This window comes from Lissotriton vulgaris, chromosome 5 (genome assembly GCF_964263255.1).
Source record: "Lissotriton vulgaris chromosome 5, aLisVul1.2, whole genome shotgun sequence".
NCBI classification, from domain to species: Eukaryota; Metazoa; Chordata; class Amphibia; order Caudata; family Salamandridae; genus Lissotriton; species Lissotriton vulgaris.
The window spans coordinates 318,727,192-318,749,623 of NC_141693.1; positions in this window are offsets into that span (position 1 = coordinate 318,727,192).

The window sequence follows — 22,432 nt, forward strand, 5'->3', positions numbered from 1 at the left end:
ATTTTCACATGCAATTATGCGTAGCTGACATTTGGGTGGTAGCCTGTACAGCTAATACAGGAGTTTGACAGTTTATTACAGATTTTCCATTCCTCTGCCTTGATTACTCTAATTTTAATTACCCTAATTAGCTATCAGAATATAATTTAGCTTTGCTGTCAAGGGGTCCCAGTGTAATATCTTTAATAAAGACCAGAGGGCATGAAAATGGAGAGAGCTAATATACAAACGGTGCTAGCAACGCTGGGCGGCCCAGTTAATCATGTGCTCCCTCTGGTTTTTTAATGCGACTCTGGTGCTGGTCCAACTTATGTGTGCAGTTAACCAAAGTAGTTTTGCTCTCTAATGGGACCAATGGAATGCCAGCAGAATCTTTGCATTAAGCTTAGAGAAGCACATACGTCCTCAACAGATGGTGCCTCCATCATGCAGACATCTCAATTCTCTAGATATCATTTCTGAATGGTAGGGGATAGATGGCAATAATAAATATTTCTTTAAGAACAGTTCGAAACAAATTACCCTCTTTTAAAAAAGCAAAAACATAGTACAAAACGACCAACCTCTAAGACATCCCAATAAAACATTACCTGTTAGGATTCATGGTGAACGACCTCCCACCTGCTCCTCTACCGAAAGAACTTTTCTTGTTTGAAATTTTTCCTTTAATTGTTGTGAGTGCTTAGCTTCTTTTTTTTTTATTTCTGTAATTTTTTATTGTATATAAAAAAATATATATTTACATGGAGCATACATGAGTGAAAGAAGAAAGGAAGGAAAAAGGAAAAAGACGGCGCCGGGGGGAGGGGGGGGCGGGGGGGGGGTATAGCAATATTGTCCTGCAATAGTTCGATCTATGCAATGGTACGTAGGGTCGGATAGTTCGAATAGTCCAAAAAAGAAGAAGTCCGTTTTCCGAGTCTTGCTTGGCGTTGTTCCCCCTTTTGCACTGCCTGATGGGTATAACGCCCCGGACGATAGAGAGGATAGAGAGGGATAGAGGTAGGAAAGGAGATAGGAGAGTGTTCTTCCTCGCAGGTTTCTTTTGTTAGAGTGTGGGTCCCTATAGTGTGTCCCTTGATGGATGTCTAGCGTCTAGTGTCTGCGCCTAGGGGGGCTTATGCGATGAAAGGTAGAGGTCTAGGGGCCCCCATATGTTTGATTGCCTGTGTGTTTTCGGTGAGTGTTTCGCTGTAATGTTATCTGCCCCTCTTAGGAATGTGACCCAGTTGAGCCACGCCTGTGGTGTAGCTTTTGTGGTGTCTTTCCAGTTGCTTAGGATTATTTTGACTGCAGCCGTCAACAGTAGGTCAATGAGGTCGCGGTCTTCTGTTGTTGTGATGGACGGGGATGCAAAGCCCAGGACTAGGCTTGGGAAATCTATGTGTATGGCTACTCCAGTGATTTCATTGATAAGCTTCCCAGTTCTTTCCCAGAAGTCCTTGATCTGAGGGCAGCTGAGCAGGAGATGCTCTAAGTCCCCCCTCCCACTGTCACAATTCCAGCATGTATCGCTCTCTCGGATCCCTAGGGTGGATAGGCGGGCTGGTGTCCAGTATGCCTTGTGCACTAACCAGTATTTGGTCTGATTTAGTGAAGCGGTTATCTTTTTTCTAGTGGTCGATCTCCATAATTCTACCTTTTCGGTCTCGCTTAGTTCCTTCCCTGCTGAGGTCCCCCAGAAGTTTGTGACCTTATCATTGAGTTTGGTGTTTTTGGGGCGTAGGGCTTTGTATAGGTGTGCTATTTGGTGTCCTAGTGTGTTGAGATTGGCTGCAAGTTGTAAGAGCGAGGGTGTCTGGCTGTTAAGGTCTGCCTTCCTAATTGCTACTTTTATTTTCAGGAAGTTGTATAGTTCTATGTTTTGCAGGTTGTGCGATTCCTTGAGTGTATCGAAAGTTGTGTTCTCTCCCTGTCTTTGAAGGTCTTGGACCGTGGATATACCATGTCCGTACCACTCAGGCATGTCTAGAACCTTATCTCTGTATTTTAAGACGGGGTTATGCCAGAGGGATTTAAATTGGCCTCCCCTGATGCTTGTTGTTAGTAGTTTGTCGACGCTCAGGAGAGCTGTCTTTGTGTTCTTGAGGACGGGGTTGTCCTTCACTGCTGGGTGTCGAGTGGCTGTCAGGAGGGTTATGGGGTTCATGCCTTTTAGTAGTCCGCGCTCAAATGATAGCCATGCTGGGGTGTATTCCTGTCTTGGGTCTAGCCAGTGTAGCCCCTGTCTAGCTATGCATGCCGTCTGGAATCGTTTGAAATTTGTTATGTTCAGGCCGCCCTGATCTTTTGATAGCCTTAACTTGTGTAGGCTTATTCTGGGTTTTTTTCCCCTCCATAGGAAGCTGTTCAGTATCTTGTCAAGTGTCTTGTGGAAGCTCTCTGTGTTGGTCAGTGGGAGCATGGTTAGCATATAGTTGACCATCGGTGTCAGCATCATTTTTATTGCTTCTATCCTTCCCCACCATGTTGTGAACTTGGGGGACCACCCTTCTACTTTGTCCTTAATTTTCTGTATTGTTGCGTGTTCGTTATGTTCCAGAGTCATTCTTAGGTCTCTCTCAAAGAGGATACCCAGATATTTAATGGGTTTCGGTTGCCATGTTAGTCCTGACGTTCCTAATACTGTTCTTGTTGTGTGGATGTTTAAAGGTTTGCACTCAGATTTGTCTCTGTTGAGTTTGTACCCCGAGACCTGGGCGTAGTTATCGATGGTGTCAGTCAGTGCTTTTATGGATCTCTCTGGGTCTTCTGTGACTATTAGTACGTCATCCGCGTATGCCGCTAGCTTGAAAGTTTCTCCCCCTATTGGTATCCCTACGATATCCGTATTAGTTCTGATCATCGTGAGGAGCGGTTCTATGGCTAGTAGGAATAGGGCTGGTGACAGAGGGCATACTTGTCTAGTTCCCCTTCCCAAGTTGAGTATGTTTGATGTTCCCCCGTTGACCACCACCCTTGCTTTGGGGTCCTCGTATAGGGCCATCACCATCTTCCTATACTTTGGACCTAGCCCGAATTTCCGCATACACTGATCTAAGAAGGGCCATGAGACTCTATCGAAGGCTTTCTCAGCATCTAGGGCTATCATGACTGCTGCGTTGTCGCTTCGGGAGGAGTGGTTAATTATGTGGCATAGAAGTCTCGTGTTGTCGTGTGACATGCGGTTTTTAAGGTAGCCTACTTGCGAGTTGTGTATGAGTTTCGGAAGGTATGCGTTGAGTCTGTTGGCCAGTATTTTTGCGTAGATCTTGCAGTCCACATTTATGAGAGAGATCGGTCTAAAGTTCTTCGCCTCTGTTGTGTCTTTCCCTTCCTTGGGTATCACTATTATGTTCGCCTCAGCCATTGAGGGTGTCATGTGTCCGCTCTGGGTGCATGCAGTGAATACCTCCTTCATTGTGGGTTTGAGTATGTTTAGGTACTGCTTGTAGAAGCCGGCTGTGAAGCCATCTGGCCCCGGTGCCTTGTTGTCTTTGAGGCTTCGCGTGGCTTTCTCTATTTCATCCTCCGTTATGGTCATTTCCAGGATGTCTCGTTCTTGGTTCGACAGTGTGGGTGTGGTTATGTTCTCTAGTAACTCTTTTCCCCCGTCCTCATGTAGTGTCACATCTTTGGTGTACAGTCCCTCATAGAAGTCTCTGAAGACTTCTAAGATGTCTTTGTTCGAGGTCTGGGCTATACCATGTTTGTCTTTAATGGCTCCTATCGTGTGGCGTTTCTGCTTCCCCCTCAGGTAGGATGCTAGGTTTTTGCCCGCTTTGTTTGCGGTGCATAGGTTAATAGACTTGTATTTATTGATCCACATGCCTGCTCTCTCGCTTAGTATTCTGTTGAGTTCGTATTTTAATTTAGTCAGGTTTGTTAGTGTGTTCTTATCTTCTATTCTGGCTATGTGGCTGTTCTCAAGTTTTTTAATTTCCTTCTCTAGGTCTGCAATTCTCTTATTCCTGTCTTTGTTCATCCTGCCCTTGACTGTCATGACAGTTCCCCGGATAGTGGCCTTTAGGGCGTCCCATAGGACTTCCCTGTTTGTGTTTGGTTTGTCATTCATGAGTAGGTATTCTTTTATCACCTCCTCTATCTTGGCTATCGCAGGGGCGTGTTGGAGCAGGCTGTCATCGAATCTCCATCTGCGGGTTGGCTTGTCGTTGTGCTTGCCCGCCAGTGTTAGGCTTATGTGTGAGTGGTCTGATACTGTTCTGGGTCCTATTTCCGTGTGGTCTATGAGGTGGGTATGTGTTTCTGACATTAGGATGTAGTCTATTCGGCTATATGAGTTGTGAGGGTTGGAGTAGAATGTGTATTCCCTGGCATCTGGCTTGCTCAAGCGCCATGGGTCTCTTAGTCTTAGTTTGGAGCAGAGATTCCTAAGGATGTGCGGATTGTTTGTTGACTGGTTCGGTCTGAAAGGGTGCCTATCAAGTGCTGGGTCTAGGACTTGGTTCATGTCTCCTGCAACGATCAGCAGATCTCCAAGCGGTAGTGAATACAGTTGTGCACCCACCCCCTCCCAGAATGGTCTGTCAAGCCAGCATTTCTCAGGTCTCAGCATCAGGCCTCTGACTGATGAAGGCATCTGTCAGAAACTGCACACTATTTAAAATGTTCGCATCAAAGAATGGAGCACCGATAGCTAAGACAATTCTGATCGTGTATAGCTCATTCACTGTTGTGTACCTACTGCCACTACCGGCCTTCTTTACTCCTAATCACTAAATTCTGCATGTATAAATATTCCGTTAATTGCTTTACTTCGAAATAAAAGCTCCGTAAATAGTTGCAAATGTACCCGGCCTGTCAAACGTTATCCTTCTTATTTCTCGATGTTGCTTACTAATTTTATTTTATCATTCAAATAATTTTCCGTTTTTATCCGAACTGAAATGTATTTTATTTTTCACCATGAAAGGTTGCCACTTGTTCAATTTTATGTGCATCAGGGAACACGTACTCTATCTAAAACCTTGAGGCTACTTTTTAGGTGTGTGTGCACCCTACTGAAAGTGCAGCTCTTTAACCCAGTTGCCCGTTGTCATTCATCCAAGCCACCAATGCCATCTACATTTTGGGCAAACATTCCTATGCATGTAAGGGACATACAGCTAGATTCATCATTGTCCCGTTTTGCGAGTCCTTAATGCGATTATTAAGGAATCGCTATTAAGGACTTGCAAAACGGGATTCATGTAGGAATCGCTAAATAAATTGCGATTCCTACACATTCCTTATTTGCGATTAGCAAATTGCTAATCGCAAATAAGAAATAACTCCCCATTCATTCCTATGGGCCTAAATGCCCATAGGAATGAATGGGGAGTTATTCCTTATATGCGATTAGCAATTTGCTAATCGCAAATAAGGATGCGATTTCAAGGGTGCCAGGGGTGTCCAAAGGACACCCTGTAGCACCCCTGAAATGTAATCTCCATTGGTGTTGCGCACACACATGTCCAAAGGACATGTGTGTGTGCAACATGCAACTTAGAAAAATGCATTTAAAAGCATTTTTCTAAGTTTTCGCTATTTACCACGAGGTTTGACCTTGCGGTAAATAGCGGCCCGAAATTGCGATTTCGCAATTTAAAAATGGTTAATTAATTGCATTTAAGGAATCTCAAATAGAGATTCCTTAAATGCAATTCCTCGCAATTTAGCGAATTCGCAATTACTGATTTTTGCATTTGGGATGATGAATCCCAAATGCAAAAATTGCGCTCGCAAAGGGCCAGATTCTCAGAATCTGGCCCTTTGCGAGTCCATTTTTCAATGATGAATCTGTCTGTTAATGACACCACTCATTGCAATGGGCATTCCACAGCACACACAGTACTTGCATGTTGTAGTGTTAATGGTGGCCCACGCAAACCAAGGCACAGTGGGATATATCCTTACAAGTAGAATTACAATGCCCCATGACTTCAGTGACACTATCCTAATGAGTGCTACAAAACTGGCATTTTCCTCTGCTTTGTCCTGCATTTATCATATTACAGCTTACTTTTACCCTTGCCTTTAGGTTTATGAGTTTCCTCTTTTGTTATGGTATAGATCTATAGTTTGTCATAGTCCATAACTGGAAGAGGAAAGCAATGACCCCAGGGCATAAGGGCCTATCATTGAAGCCAATTTACTCAACAATGAGTGCTCAGCTTTCCCACTATGCCACGTCCCATTGCACCTTATCATCAGAGTCAAGCCTAGAATACAATCTCCCATTGTGTTTTGGAGAGACCATCACAAAACGCATACCAACATGCTTGTCGATTCTTTCATTTATTTATCTGTTTATTGAAATCTTTTTTTCACCTTGCCAGTACATCAATTAAATGTCTACGGGGGTAAAACGGTCCAGGGATGATCAAGTGTTGACTGCCTTAGTAGCAGCTTATGAGGACAGACACATGGTTTGATTTGGTAATGGATCGTGTGATACTCAAAATGTTGCAGTTGTAGGAGTCCTGCTCGGGAAGGAGCATTATAGTCCAAGTGCTAGCATTCAGAGCTTTCTTGTAGGCTGGCAGTTGTAGTAATTAGTTGTAGTGTCTTAGGACTGTGAGCACTAGGACCCCATGGTCTTGGGTGGACTCAATGAAAGAATTACGTAATTATTTGGGAGAATGGTAAGGTGTGGTTATTAACAGTTATGAGATAATGAGAAGTTTCAGTTTGGATGTTGTACGTTGACGAATAAGGACATTGGTTACGAGCTCCACATGAAGCATGTTCTTGTGCATGATCCTAGACTGGGGTGAGGCAACATCTGGCGACGGGTGTGGGAAGCCTGCCTCAAAGGAACAAGACTGCTCTCCCTGAGAGTTTGCAAGGACATAGCAAACTGCTTGTGCATGCCACGTACACCTCATCCGGTGAAAGGAGTCTGCTGCTGGTGTGGGTAGATACAACCTCCACTCCATCCTGTACAAGGACTCATGGAGGAGTTGAAGGCCTACCAGAGGAGTGCCTTTGGAAATACCTGCTAAGACTTGTCGGCCAAGTCTTAAGAAGAATGTGGTGCTGTGCCACAATACAAAGCCATCATTCATGCAAAGAGAATGCTAAAGGCAGCGACAACCAGGTATGACACTAAAGACAGTGACAACCAGGTACAACATAAAAGGCAGGGACAATTGAATAGAACGCCAAAAGGCAGTGGCAACTGGGTACAAGTAGTGAAATTTACTCACCGGACTCACAACCTCAAAATCAAGTGAAGTGACTCGAGAGCGAACACTGAGATTGTGCTTGCCAGGTTGTTGGCCCTCAGTACAACTCAAAAAGGGTTCAAGATAGTGAAGGCTCGCAATAGCTGCAGCAAGAGACATGGAGTACGGTGCTGCCCCAATTTTTAAACCTCCTCCACAGTTACAGACAAAAAGCAAAATATTGGTGCCAGATGGGCCACATGGATCGATACTTTTGATTATTTCATCGATGCTCTGGAAAAAGTAAATGATGAGAAAATTATTAAATAGTTAAAGAATCTTGCCGGTGATGGAGTAAAAGAATTGATAAAGAAAATCTCACAGACTGAGACAATATTGTACCGTCAGATCAATGAAGCACTAGGAGACAAGATCAGTCCGATGCTGAACGTTGACCATGAAAGGTACATTTTCATTCAAGCGAGACAATAAGTTGGTGGAACGATAGATGAGTTTATTGACCGACTTGATGTGCTTATTAAACACTGCAGCTCAGAGTCGTTATTGACTGTATTTCAGACTCATTCACAAGATGCATGTTGGAAGAGACTCTCAGTTTAGAAAAAGTACTAATGGCTGCAAGAGCCAAGGAAAGAGCAAATCACCAAGCCCTTAGCATTGAAGCTAAAAAGCAAAAAGTGAATCAGTGTTAATCATGAAGTGCAAACACAAGGACAAACTAGATGCACATAAGTTGACATGTTCGAAAAAAGAAAAACTGTATTTCAAATGTGGATTTTCATTTCCACATGAAATTAAATGTCCAGACATTGTACAAATGTGCAAAGGATACGGAAAGGAGAACCACTTCATAACAATTTGCAAAGTAAAAAAGAAACCAAGTGTGTCACGGCGAGGTGAGAAAATGGGTGCAAGAAGTTTCCAGAAGCACTCTCACCATGCCCATGTAAGACAAAAAGTCAACCTCAACTGTGGCAGGTGGAAACTAAAGGAAGTTAATCATCATCAAGTTCATCCTGCAACAGTTCCTTGACACCACGATTGAGCGACAGTGAAGAGCATAAGTGTGCAATGATTATATCTAAAGAAAAGTGACATGCACAAGTGGGCCTTGCCACTTGCAAAAGAAGACAAATGAATGACAAAAACAAGTGAGTTAACAAAACAGAAGAATTTATATGGACATTGCCCCAAGGCCTCACTAAAAGTCAACAGTTGCCCTAGAACCTTTACAATCGACAGTGGTTCACCAAATAAAAATCACGACAGTCCAACATTTTAACAGTTTGTCACCTGTGCAGTGACTCCAAGCATCAAATATGAAGGTGTACACATTGGGTGTTTCCAAACCTTTACAGAGTCAAGGATCATTCGCAGCAAAATTACAGCATAGAAAGATGTCTGTGCCAGCCACAATCCACTTTCTTCAAAGAACTTTGTCCAGTGCATGTCTACTTAGTTTTGCAACTGCTGGTGATATGGGACTGATATATATCTTAATTATAAGCTAAACACACAAACTGAAATTGGGAGTCAGTTCCCGTTGCTATTTCACGGCCTAGGAAATTTCAAAACCATGAAAGTACAACTTCACATCAACAAGGCCATTGAGACTGCTGCACAACAACACCTCAGAATAGCATTTCACCAACAACAAGCGGTGGACAAAGAACAAGCATCACTATTGAAACATGACATCATCGAACACACTACTCATCACACACCATGGGTGTCACCCATAGTGGTAGTGCCAAAAAAGGACAGTGGAGGTGCAGTGTGAATTTGTGTGGATATGTGCCAGGCAAACAAAGCAATCGAGAGAGAATGACATCCGGGTCTGTAAATTGCAGACTTGATCATGTGGCTGAACTGACCCAAAGTCTTCCCCTGTCTTGACATTAACAATGGATACCATAAACTTGAATTGGAAAACACTGTAGGCACATTAACACTTTTTGTACTATTGGTTTGTTCAGATACAAAAGGTTACATTTTCGAGTCTCATCTGCTGCAGAAGCATTCCAAGATGTTATACGTAGAATAATGAAACCTGTAATGCATTCTTTCAATTACAGGGATGACATACTGGTATTTAGGACAACAAGGAAGAAGAATGATAAGGCTCTCAAACAAGTGTGCCAGTTATTTACAGATGCAGGTATCATGTTAAATGCAGAAAAGTGTGAACTTCACAAAACCAAACTCAAGTTCTTTGGGCACATATTTTCTGATGGGGTACTTCTGACCCAGATAAAATACAAGCTCTGTCAGCCACCATTCCCCCATAAGATGTCACTGTGTTATGGTCTATGTGACTTCACTACAGTGAGTGCCCCATTGTGAGACCTGACCAAACAAAATGTCTAGTTATGATGATCCTCTGAAGGTAACCAAGGCTTCAAAAGGATAAAGCAAGCAATTGAAAATGCGACTGGGAGGGCCTACTTTGACGTTAAACTACAAAATGAGATTACTGTTGATGGGAGCCCGTTGGGGCTGGGCACAATCCTTGCTCAGCATAATGGACATACAAATACTGAGAGACACATTGTGGTGTACGCCAGCCAAAGTCTGTCTGCCACAGAACGTTGCTTATTTACAGCCGAAAAAAGAGAGTCTGTCTGTGGAGTGGGCCTGCAAAATTTTCATGTCTTTCATTACAGAAAGCATTTGACGATTGTCACAGACCACCAATCGCTACTCACCATCTTTGGAAATCCAAAGGCCAAGATGCCCCCCTCGCATTGAGAAGTGGGGGGTGCATTTAAAGGAGTAAGACTATACATTTATGCATAGCCTCTGAAACAACCAAAACCTTGCAGACTATTTATCACGAGTACCACTACAATGGCACAGATCAACATTGAAAACTGCTGAGAAATACACCCACTTCATTATGAGGTCCAGCAAGCCAGTGGCATTATCTGTTGAACAGATTGCTGCCACTATAAATGCACATAAAGACATGATCGATCTTAAAAACATGATTTCAGTATAGTCATGGTGTCATGTGCTTATCTAGGTTCCTGATCGATACTGTGACCTTATGCCCCTATTCGGCTATAAAGCCCTTTATTCCCTATATTGGCATAACCGTTCAAGTGCGATTTTCTGAAAAGTCATCTCTGGCCTCACACGAGCAGAGCCACAGAGCCACATTCCAGCATGACTCTCTGCTACTTCCTTTGCGACCAATTAGTGCAATGACAGAGCAGCAGTCACTATCTGATATTCCTAGATAACACTCCGAGTTCTTCAACAAGATAAAAACTTAGCAAACCTGGAAATCCCCGCTTGCTATGTTTTGATTAGTAATAGAACTCTAATGAGCAACTGATAGCTGCCACTTCCTAGTGACATCTTTAATTGACGTCTTATGTCCAGCAAACTTGCGTCAAACCCGGCACCTGTCAGGTATAAATATTACCAACGTTGCCTTAAGCAATGTGCGTTGCCTGTTGCTGATGCCAGCTGCCTGCATGACCAGTGTTGGTAAAAACTAGCACTCTGTCGCTGCAGCCCGCTATCCTGTGGTGGTGAAGCTACTGATTACCATTATCGCCGCTACAGCGCGAACTGTGGTTCAGTACGCTTGAGGAGCCGTGCAGCCGTCCTCTGCGAAGACATCCAGCCCAGCTGCCCGCGGACGCTGTCACCCCTCCTTCCTCCCGACGCGCTGAGAGAAGCCGCTGCCTTTCTCGTGCAGAGAAATCCAGTCCCGGCGCTTCCGGTTTACCCTCGCGGGTGACTGGGATATCGAGAGAGACCCCTGAAGGAGATACCAATCCTCCATCATTCTATTCAGAGGTATGGTGTTGACTAAACCCTTAGAAGAGAATTCTTGAAACAAACCTTGGCAAAACCAACTTAACTTAAGCTACTTACTTACTCCCCCTTTCACGTGTTAGGCCTAGGTCAGGCACACTGGGGTAGGCTTAGTTAGAAGCACCAGTTGAGTATGTTAGCCTAATGTATATATGACTGTATATATGTTTTATTACTTTTAAACCATTGTATGGCTAAGAAACCATATCAATGCTTTTACAGTTCTATTTCGCAATTCTTATCTTACTGTACGTACTTTTTATAATAACAGTTATTGCAATTGTGGCAATACATTTCTCTTGTATGAGAAGAAAGACTGTTCAATAAATGTTAACCCTTTATTGATAAACGCCCGTCTCTCTATTCTCTACATATTGTGAAAGTAAACTGCACCAGACTGACTGAGTGAAATCTATGTCTATTGTTTCACACGACCCTAGAGATCGACTCTTGATCTGAGGAGCAAAGTTGTCATGTTGCACGGTTGTTGGAAAACTGAATCCCTTCTTGTCTGTGCCAAGGAAGCTGATCACTTCCTATGCAGAGAAGAAAGTTTCCAGTGACCTCTGAGCTAGTTGGTAACACAACCCAATTAAGTTTAGCATAGTCAGTGGAGGCCTGGAATATAGCCAGTTCCACGTCGATACTACTGTTTATGTTATTCCAATGCGCAGGGCCTAGTGGGAAACTAGGAACTACACTACATGGCGCCCTAACGTTTGGTAAGGCGATAAACTAACGTAAGACTTGTAGAGTAACTCAGTCGTGCATATTTCCCACCCCTTTCTCCCGTAAATACTCCAATAGACGTCTGGAGTGGGTGAAAGGTTAAAATCCGCCCGACCTTAGTAGGAAGAGATTCCTATGTAAAGCTCCGGTTTATTCAACGTTGAAGGATACAGTGTTCCAAAATATTGTGCATCTAATCTTTGTCTCCTTGGAGACCTACTCTGCAAAAACTGCATTTATAAAATGTCAGACAATGAAGGAGCAGCTAGGCTGGCTTCCATACTAATAGAGGAAGACACGAGTCTCCTACAGGCTGACCCGGATGCTATTATCATCCCGGTCCAGTTAAGAAGATCTATAACTTTAAAACTTATAGAAAATGGACTGACACCTCAGGGTGGTACAGTAATTTTCGTGATAGAGGCTCACGAGTATCGGCAGACAGAGGTATTCTATTCATGGATAAACTTTCCAGCGGTAAACGCAATAACACAAGAGTTTCACTATTACAAAATAGAGGAACCTCCGGGAGAGTACGCTCCTTTCGAGGAGATTGAAATCCCACTTAAATTTCAAGAGCACCTGCTCTGGTTTAATGGCGCCCTAAAACACAATAATCACATAACTAGGCTCGGTCCACTAGGTAGACCAGGAGCCACGTGGCCGGTTCTAGCCAGCTACACACCACATCCTGACATTGCAAGAATGTCTAGAGAAGAGCTGTTAGCACAGCTAAACACATTAATAAAAATACATAGGCAATTAGTCCAATATGTAATACGGACTGCAACAGTCCAGCCAGCTGTTAATACTCCACAGCTGACCCCTCATCAGGGGAACACAAATAAAATTACACCACAGAACATACAGTCATGTCTTGGTAAAACACCCGTAAAACGGGAACAAATTCCTTTCTGGTTAGCCCAGAAAATCACTCAAATAGAGGCAGTATTTCCTGATACTACCCCTATTGAGAAACACAGAATCTTGACCATCTGCCTTCCTATGGGAATCGCACCACACGTGGAGGACTGCGACACTTGGGGTACAGTCTTTGCTTCCATTTACACAAAAACACACGGTGTTCCGTCTATGGCGGTAATACCAGACGTGCTAAAACAGATTCAAAATGAATTCGGTCCAGAGCCAGCTTTAAATCTAGGTATGAAATTACTGAAAGACTTCAAGCAGGTCACGGCTATATTATTAGCCAATGTAAAGGGAGAAGCAGCATCTGTGGCGATTCGCCAGAAGTTGAGGGAAACAGATATAAAAGATCCTGTTGAGCTAGCAAAAATCATAGAAAAATGCTATGAAGAATTAGGTAGAGACAGCTTGGGTGGAAAACCAGTAAAGCCCCAACTGCTCGAAAATCCTGAAAAATTATTTATTAAAAATAATTTAAATACTCCTAAAAAGAGCTGGGATGGAAATAAACAATCCACTCCCAAGGAAAAAGTTTTCCAGTCCAGAGGAAGGTCTCCTCGACGGAGGGAAAGAACTCCGACTCGAGAACGCCAGTCTCCCCAACGGGAGCCCTCTGAGAAAAGATATAACCTTAGAAATAGGGATAATATAAAAAGACCTGATAGATATCAAAGTATTGATACACGTCCCTCTCGATCTCTTCCACAGAATTCGGAAAGAAGAGGACGGTCAGACCCAGGAGAGCACACCAAGTCCAAAGACAAGGAACCTGCTCAAAATAAGAAATCTCAATTTCAGAAAAAGAAGGTAGCCAGTATTAGAGTAATCAACCATGCCGAGAATACTGAGGACACAGTTGAAAAACGGGGAGTGGGCATTGACAATGTTGGACAGTGCAGCAGAGATCAGTATAGCGCGCAAGATCTTGATGAGTCATCTGGAGACAGTGGACACGAATGAATACATTCAGGTTGAAACTGCCGACGCCAGACTTAGCGAGCCCCATAAAATATACGAAATAACATTGCGTATGGAGGGTGATAAGACTAGGAAAATTAAGGGTCTATTTTGGGATAAGCTCTCAAAAGGCTATGATATTCTGTTAGCTGAAAAAGATTGGCCCCCGGAGTTTGTCAGGGAGTGCCCTCGTGGCGAAGAGGTGATTATGCCTGCCTTCTCGAATCACATACCGATTCATAAAAAATACACATATGCAAGGAAATGGGCAGTAGCCCAGGCACCTGCATTGTATAAAAATCATGTAGGATGGGATGAGGATTCTCCGCCTCACAAAATCCAATTAAAAAGTGAACCAACTGCCCAACGGCAGTATCCCATAAAGCAAGAAGCTAAAAAACAGGTCAGGGAGATCTTAGATCAACTTGAATACCAGGGGGTGATTGAAACATGCACCTCTCAAATGAACAATCCTTTGTTTCCTGTCTCCAAGCCAGACAATTCATATCGTCTAGTTTTGGACTACAGACATCTTAATACATGTTGCAAAACTTTTGCAGTACAAAACTCGCATAGTGCAGCCCTAATGAATAACATAGTTAGGAAAAAATACAAAACAACATTAGACATTTCTAATGGTTTCTTTTGTCAAAATATTGCACCAGAAAGCAGATACTTGACCGCTTTCTCCGCATTTGGGTCGCAGAAAAAATTCTGTCGACTCCCACAGGGGTTCAAGAACAGCCCAGGACTATTCTCAGCTAGGGTAACAGAGTTACTACAAATCTATGATGATGAAGCATTATCTTACGTAGATGATATTTATCTCACAGATGATGACTTGGATACTCACTTGAAAAGAGTGAACACCATTATACTTGGGTTCGCAGCAGAGGGTTACAAATTCAACTTTAAAAAGTCCCGAATTGCCCATCTGACAGTACTGTTTTTAGGGTACGAATTATCAAGTGAAGGGAAAAGCCTAGCGGACAACTTCTTAGAGAAGTGCGCTGTACTCCAAGCTCCAAAAACGCTGAAGAATTTACAATCAATACTAGGTTTTCTGAATTTCGGAAGAACTTACATCCTAAATTACGCAGAGAGGGTTAAACCTCTCTACGAACTAATTAAACCTGATTTAAAACAAATCAATTGGACTCAAAAACACACAGAAATTTTGAGATCACTGCAAACAGACATGTTAGCAAAAACAAAATTAGATACACGTGACAACACACGCGATCTGGTAATCCGAGTCATCCCAGGAAGATGCGGATTCACATACCTAACCTCTAATGAGGGAGAAAAGGTACCAATTTCAATTAAATCTCACTTGTACACACAAGCAGAAAAAACATTCAGTCGCACAGAAAAAACTGTGAACGCAGTGCAAATCGCATTAGCAAATGAAAGAGAACTAGCACACGGCAAACGGATTAATATCCTCACAGCGGAATCCGCCTTCGAGGCGCTATTCAGCCCAGTAAACCTGCCTACAGTGTCACTGGATCCGAAATGGATACAGTGTATAGATTCTCTAGAAGCGGAAGATGTGAAATACTATTTCGCCCCGCAATACAAAGAACTGAATGATTTAGAATATGAAGAAGAATATCCTCTGCCAATCGAAATTCTGCCTCTCCCACAATACGCCTGTATAATCTACACAGATAGCTTTGTACAGCATTTTAACGTAGAGAGAAAATCCTACGATGCAGCATGTGCGATCATTAAATGTCGTTGGCTGTGCGGTAAAATCAAACCGAAAATAACAAAAACTGAATCAGTTAAGTACTGTTCGGCTCAAAGAACTGAAATCAGATCTTTAAAGATGGCGCTCGAAAATGCAGAACGCGAATTCCCCACACTTATAGTGTGCGATTCTCATTTTTGCGTCAATTCTTTCAACAACAAACTGCAGAGTTGGATCGAAAACGACTACAAAGATGACACAGGTGCCACAATAAAGCATAAAAAGCTCTGGAACGAGGTAGCTCTTTTACACAAAGAACTACAAATGACTCACGTGATTCACGCACAGAGTCTTCAACGTGATGGCGTTCACGTTGCAGGGAATTCATTGGCTAATACAGCCACCGCGGAAGCAACTAACCCGGCTTCCGTAGCCACAAAAAATCGTACAGATAAGTATATAGACGGGGAAACCATGCTGGCAGTAAGAACGACCGTAAAAGGCGACTGTGCAGCACTACCCGTAAACTATCCACTCAATTATGCATACATAATCGATGCAAACTCCGTTCCTTTTGCTCGAATCCCTGGAGTGGGGGATAGAGTAATTCCAAACAGGAGCAGGAGGGGCTTCCTCCTACTGGAAGCACACATGGGGTTGGGTCTGAAACACCAAACAATCAAAGCCTCTCTGAAAGAATTACAATCAGAGTACTGGTGGCCAGGAATGAGTATAGATATTCAATGTTTTGCTCAAAATTGTGAAGACTGCAACAGAGATCGCAGTAATGAACAGGCCAGGGTAGTTTCAGGATCCCTTCTAGACAGCATAAGGCGGTCTATCTGCGCAATCAAAGAAGAGAAGCGCGTCCCAGTGTACAACGTTTAAGACGAAAAGCACTTAAAAGATGAGGCCTCCAGCACTCGGCTGACGCTAGAACTGTTATAAAAAGATTAGCGAGTCCATATCGGCACATACGCAATTACCACGTTCCATTCTGACCAGGGTCCTGCTTTCAGCTCTCGAGCTTATAGGGAGGCCATGGCCAGCATGGGAATTGGGTTGCGGTATTCTTGTCCGTCGCATCCCGAAGGGAATAGTGTGGTAGAAAGAAAAAACCGGGACATAAAGCAATCTATAACAGCGAAGGTATTAGGTTCAGGCGCTGGGTGGGTCAAACATTTAATAAGTGTCCAGACTAGTCTTAACAACATGCCAAGAAATTCTCTAAAAGGTTTCAGCCCATACGAACTATTGTTCGGAATAAGAATGAACGTTCAGGACCTCGATAGTCAGATGTCAGTGGTACAAAAAGAAACAAAGCAGTTTGAAGTAAAAGACCGTTTGGCTGTTTTACAGGAACTGAATGAAACAAGAAAATCATTAAGCAACATAAAGTTAAAGCAACAGCCAAATACCACTGACGAGGCACCACCCGCAACAGCCCCAGCAAGGCCTGTCTGGATTCCAAAGATTGGGGATCTAGTCAGAGAAAAGATCGCGGTTAAGAAGGAATTTGGGCCTTCTTACAGAAAAGCAGTACCTGTCTTGGCAGTCACCTGGTAAAAAGGAGAACAGAGTCGTATCCATCGATCTGGTAAAACCACAAGCATGTGGCCTATAATCAACAGTAGGCCCAGTGGACTCCCAAGAAACAACAGAATACCCAAACTTGCAACAATCCAAGAGGTTCAAACTGAAAGACTCATCACATTCGATCAGCCTGCAGTGCACAATGAAGGACTATGCAATAATGCCATGGAACTCGTGCCTCTTGAAACACAAATTGAAACAGTTCGTCAAGAATCAACACCAGTCTACACTAATGTGGCATCAGAAAGTGCTACCGAGAGACAGATTGAAAGAACAATCCCATCAATTGACAGAACTGCCTCTGGTTATTTCATCAACTTCGACAACTTCTCTGAAGATGAAAATGAGCCCGAAGTGATGCCAGAAACAAAAAAGTCTTTTAAAGAAAAAGCAACGGAACTCTTTCATCAACTGAAGGAAATCTACCTCATTTCCCCTTGGCTAGAGTTCTGGTTCGGTCTAGGTGTATTTTTCCTCCTGCTTTGGCTCATCATGGTACTGTGTCTGGGAAAATTCATTGAAGGAAAATATATTACAATGGACACAGCAAGTCAGAACATCAACCTAGTCCTGAAACCACACAGATCATCCCACGTGAAGAAAAGAGAACTGTCAACAGTAAATGTCACAGCAATTCCAATACCTGGTGGGGTAGTATGGGAGAAAACAGACTATGAGATCTATGGTCCGGTCGAAATCCTGAAGTATCCTCATCAACTAAAGGTTTCCTTAAGTGACTTTGTTACACCTAGTACATTCTCTGATGATTGGGACTTTAACAGTATTAATGACATGATGTCTGATTTAGTTATGTCAGCTAGATTCACAGATCATGATTATTTACAAGGTTCATCTAGTTATGAGCAGTTATTCTGTTATACCCACTATGGTGATCACTACTTGCATAAATCTGCACAGCCTAGAAATGTTTTTATGTATAATCAATGGGAACATTGTTCTACACCACCTAAAAGCAGTTCTAAAGCATTTTTTGAGAAATTCAAATATTTTTCAGGGTTCAACACCAGTGATGCAGAAACGTTTTATTATAAACTGTTAGATAAAACAGGAATGAAAACAATGCTGACAAATTCAAAATTGATATATTCAGAAGCATTTTATGACAAAATGATGACATTTGGTTTTGATTATTGGAAAAATAATATTGAAACGAAAACAATTTGGGGTACAAAAGATTGGCAGGTGCAAGGCTTAGAAGCACTGTTTAGAACCTGCATGATACCAGAACAAATGTTATTTTTAAATGACACTGTACACCAAACATCTTGTCTTGGCCTAGCTAAGAACAAAGACCTTAAAACACCGTCTATACCAAAGCCAATAGCTGAGAATGCAACTGCAGATAATGAGTTAGACGTGTCACACATTTTACATTTCAACAGAACACATCCTGATTGGAAAAAGTGGTTAATCTGGCCTACAGACACAAATAACTGTCAAGATAGGTTCCTGAATAAAACACAGGGTTTAAAAATGACCAGATTAGACTCAAGATATTCCCAGAGACAACATCCAGGGGTTATAACAACATACAGTGTAGGTAAACTCTGCCTAGAATGGCTAGCTACATCCACACTGGCTGAAATTAAGCAACACTTGTCTTTATTAAAAGATGGTGCTGATTTGCGCGATTTCATTATTGGACCACGCAAACAGCGTCAAAAGCGTTTCATAGCGACCAGCATCTATGCTTCATACAACGAGGCTTGGAAAGTAAAGCAAATTGAAACTGCTGAAAAAATACGAGAAATTGATCGTATTAATTTGGAGAAATCACTTTCTGTGGTAGACAATGGGTTAATGACTCTGTCTTCCAGAATATATTCTTTGGACAATATTGTATCATCTGCCTTTGATGTGATAGACAGAGATTTGCTAATGTTACAACATGGCCAATCTCAATTACGCTCTATTATAGAACTAGGCTGGACGCTGCAAAATCTTCGTTCAGGCTATGTGCCTTGGCGTTTGATAAACACAACGTCATTGTTTTCCATTTTTAACCTTACTGATAAACAGATCAGTTTGGCACAGAAAGGAGCAGACTATACAATCTTGAGCATCGAGAAACTCGAGAGATTACCATTGACAATGTCAGAGAGTCCTGTCATTGAATGGATAATACACGGAATTATCACAATTCCGATAACAACTTTCCGATTTCATAAGTGCCTTGAGTACATACCTGCTGGCCAATATGAACAATTAGGTAAAGGATACTTAAAATCCGAATGGAAATTACCATACACTCATTCTTGCTATAGTGACAGCGACAAAAATGTATTTCTTAGTGGTGACAACTGTAAACATTCACTAAGCGGTATACTTTTGTGTCAGGGTATTAATTTACACGGAGCATGTGATGGAAATTCAAACAACCTTTCATGCCACCAGCTAGTCACACCTGCAACTCAGATAGAGCCCTTCTTTATGCAACTCGCAAACGGGAGTTACATTCTAAGAACGGATCACAGGTGCTGTGGCCTCGCGCCCGGACTAAGTTATCTAGTAGAAGTAACGTCCATGGCAAATGCTGTATGCAAGCATTGTTCCCGAGCGGGCCTCCAGACATAGTGACTCCCATCTGGCCTCGTCTGAATCTCTATTCTATACGAATTGATACATTAAGCAAAATGAAATCTGTGCTTTTACAGACAACAGTGCCTATAACGTCATCTAAAGAGACGTATGATCTTCTAGTCGCAAGGACGGCTACTGAGGTCCATGACCTTTTATCAACAAATTGCCCCGTGCATTTCGTACAAATGCTCGAGCAACTCCTTAACATGTCTAGTGCCACGAGCATCCCAGGCATATTTAAGACAGTCTTTACGGGACTGCTAACACCCTTCCAGGCAATTTTGGGAATCTTTCCTAATTTTGTGCACTCCATTTTTGGTGGTATTCCACTATTTTTTGGACTCATCGCAGGGATTCTATTTTTGACCATCCTGCTACGTTATGGCAAGCCTCGGCTCAGACATAGCTCCCATGGGAATGGAAGAGACAATCCTAGCAATGCGCTACAGGGACAGGATAACTAACGTCCTTGGATTGGCCAGGCTGAGAGATCTAAACATGACCTGGTTCCTTTCATTCAGACCGATATGGCAAAATTGCATTTTACCTGTGCTACGGTGTATGCTTTGCGGCGAGGAATGCGTGTTGGACATCTGTCTTTCACTTCCATCAGCAGTACCAATGGACGTCGATACTTTGCTAAGTCCAATAACGGCTCACGCATTGTGTTGTCCCCAGCGGCTACCAATCCTGATGACGGCATTCGTGGAGACTCCTGTACTACAGCCAAGTGGTAACAGTGGAGCGAGTGACAAAAGCAACATCATCCAGGTACAACGTTCTGTGAGCATTGCTGGTCCTGACTTCGACGACAGCAATCATTCTCACACCTGCCAAGTTTCAGCGCTATCTAATTTGGTTGAACTATCACCTGATTTTGTAGACCAATTCTTTGCGAGCCTGTCTGATACGATGTTCTCACCCATAGAGAAACAATAACTTTTGAAAAGCTTTCCGACACACAGCGTTCCTATGAACTCTGAATTCGGCCTTCAGTTTTGATCAACAAAAAACTGCCAGGAGCTTTGGTAAACTGATTTTTCTTTGAATTGGACAATTTTTGAAATATTGACCCTCTCTTTTTGGCACGAACAATTCTTTGCTTAACGTAAAAACTATTCTTAGAGAACAGAAGCTTCACACTTCTATTTCTAAACACATCTAGAGACATACCAACATTACACCAGCCTCTAGCACACATGTTATTACAATGCATTTTTATGTGATGATTTATCTCGCATTTCTTCTGTCAGAGATACTTCATGTGTAATTCTTTTTGCATAATCGTTCATTGATTTTATATGCAATACCTTTTGAATGATTACTATGCTTTAAAACAACGTACAGTACCTAAATTCCATGTATTACAAGTACGCCTATTTCGAATGCATTTATGTATTTTGGGGTGGGCTATGTTACACAATGTTACACATGCATCTAATTGCTTAGTTTAGTAATTTTGATGGACATGAATTCGTGGAGTGGGTGTCATGTGCTTATCTAGGTTCCTGATCGATACTGTGACCTTATGCCCCTATTCGGCTATAAAGCCCTTTATTCCCTATATTGGCATAACCGTTCAAGTGCGATTTTCTGAAAAGTCATCTCTGGCCTCACACGAGCAGAGCCACAGAGCCACATTCCAGCATGACTCTCTGCTACTTCCTTTGCGACCAATTAGTGCAATGACAGAGCAGCAGTCACTATCTGATATTCCTAGATAACACTCCGAGTTCTTCAACAAGATAAAAACTTAGCAAACCTGGAAATCCCCGCTTGCTATGTTTTGATTAGTAATAGAACTCTAATGAGCAACTGATAGCTGCCACTTCCTAGTGACATCTTTAATTGACGTCTTATGTCCAGCAAACTTGCGTCAAACCCGGCACCTGTCAGGTATAAATATTACCAACGTTGCCTTAAGCAATGTGCGTTGCCTGTTGCTGATGCCAGCTGCCTGCATGACCAGTGTTGGTAAAAACTAGCACTCTGTCGCTGCAGCCCGCTATCCTGTGGTGGTGAAGCTACTGATTACCATTATCGCCGCTACAGCGCGAACTGTGATTCAGTACGCTTGAGGAGCCGTGCAGCCGTCCTCTGCGAAGACATCCAGCCCAGCTGCCCGCGGACGCTGTCACCCCTCCTTCCTCCCGACGCGCTGAGAGAAGCCGCTGCCTTTCTCGTGCAGAGAAATCCAGTCCCGGCGCTTCCGGTTTACCCTCGCGGGTGACTGGGATATCGAGAGAGACCCCTGAAGGAGATACCAATCCTCCATCATTCTATTCAGAGGTATGGTGTTGACTAAACCCTTAGAAGAGAATTCTTGAAACAAACCTTGGCAAAACCAACTTAACTTAAGCTACTTACTTACTCCCCCTTTCACGTGTTAGGCCTAGGTCAGGCACACTGGGGTAGGCTTAGTTAGAAGCACCAGTTGAGTATGTTAGCCTAATGTATATATGACTGTATATATGTTTTATTACTTTTAAACCATTGTATGGCTAAGAAACCATATCAATGCTTTTACAGTTCTATTTCGCAATTCTTATCTTACTGTACGTACTTTTTATAATAACAGTTATTGCAATTGTGGCAATACATTTCTCTTGTATGAGAAGAAAGACTGTTCAATAAATGTTAACCCTTTATTGATAAACGCCCGTCTCTCTATTCTCTACATATTGTGAAAGTAAACTGCACCAGACTGACTGAGTGAAATCTATGTCTATTGTTTCACACGACCCTAGAGATCGACTCTTGATCTGAGGAGCAAAGTTGTCATGTTGCACGGTTGTTGGAAAACTGAATCCCTTCTTGTCTGTGCCAAGGAAGCTGATCACTTCCTATGCAGAGAAGAAAGTTTCCAGTGACCTCTGAGCTAGTTGGTAACACAACCCAATTAAGTTTAGCATAGTCAGTGGAGGCCTGGAATATAGCCAGT